Below are 1,655 nucleotides of genomic sequence, written 5' to 3'. Positions count from 1 at the left end.
GGGTAAAGGAGGACATAATTGCTTTGTGTGTGAGTGGTATCCAGTGGGCGACTGAGAGCTGGTCAGTCAGCCTGGAGCCTCGCTGTCTTCACACAGACGGACGGACGGACGGAGAGAAAGACGGGGTCCACCTCTCCAGCCCCTCCACCTCCATGACCGATCCATTGATCGTCCAACCAACGTTCGTGAGCTCAATTCACACACCGGATGCAAGAGAAACAAGAAAGTTCAGCACTTCTTCACAGGCACTTTTCTCCAGCGCCGGGCATCGTTTAAAAACCTCATTTTGTCCTCGGGTCAAATTTGACCCGTTTTTTTAGTTTGTTTTATTTTCTTTTGTCACAAAAAATGGGCCGTCAAAATAAACGCTGAAAATGTCAATATTGAAAATATCAAAAAACATTGGAGAAAACATCAAGAAAAGCACCAACGACATTGAAAAAGTGACAAAAATGTTGGAAAAAAGGGATGATAATGTTGAAAAAAGCGAACAAAATGTTTGGTTTTTTCATGGTTGACGGGAAGAAAAGACAAGGGTTAACCCTCATTTTGTCCTCGGGTCAAATTTGACCCGTTTTTTTAGTTTGTTTTATTTTCTTTTGTCACAAAAAATGGGCCGTTGAAATAAACGCTGAAAATGTCGATATTAAAAATATCAAAAAACATCAAGAAAAGCACCCACAACATTGAAAAAGTGACAAAAAGTTGGAAAAAGCCATAACAATGCTGAAATCCATGATACTGTCAGACCTGGACTATTTCAATAGTATAGACTATCAGATGGTTTAATGGACTATTTTTAAATTTCTGGATATTACATTTGAATAAGCCAAGCCAGTGTCATCTATGGTGGCAATGGCGCTATGCTAAGCTAACCGCTAAAGACGGAAAGTTGGCTACTTTCACATAAATGTGGTGGAGTAAAAGTATAAAAAGGAGCATTAAAAGGAAGTACTCAAGTAAAGTACAAGTACCTCAAAGTTGCCCAGTACTCGAGGAAATGTACTTAGTTACATTCCACCACTGGTGTGTGCCAATCAGTGTGCTCCTTCAGTGAAGGAGTAACCCATGGTTTATCATTTATCAACTGGGACAGCGACAACGTGGGACTGTCCACACACACGCACACACACACACACACACACACACACACACACACACACACACACACACACGCACACACACACAAACGCACACACACACTCCAGTGGGAATAAAACATGTGTGACTGAACATTCCTCAAGTGAGCAGAGCGAGCAACGAGCTGTTCACTGTGACAGAGGAGGTCAACAGAAAGAGTGTGTGTGTGTGTGTGTGTGTGTGTGTGTGTGTGTGTGTGTGCGTGTGTGTGTGTGTGCGCGTGCATCACACACAACATGGGAGGTAGAAGAGGGGTCGACACACTGACGCAGTTTTCTCTCCAGTTCCTGTATTTCATTAAACAGATATTAAACTCCACTTCCTCCCCCCCCTCCCACCTTTAACTTAAGCATTTCACGATAATTTAACTTCCTGCAACAAGGTCCTCCATGAGAACAAGCTCACTAGTTCATAGATGTTTTAAGGGTTAGTCCACTCAAATCACAACAACACGATCCCTACCCATGCAGAGGGTTTTATCTGTGAGGGTCTTCAGAGATCTGTGTTACACATTT

This window comes from Etheostoma cragini, chromosome 13 (assembly GCF_013103735.1).
Source record: "Etheostoma cragini isolate CJK2018 chromosome 13, CSU_Ecrag_1.0, whole genome shotgun sequence".
NCBI lineage: Eukaryota > Metazoa > Chordata > Actinopteri > Perciformes > Percidae > Etheostoma > Etheostoma cragini.
Note: the sequence above shows the minus strand (reverse complement) of the source record.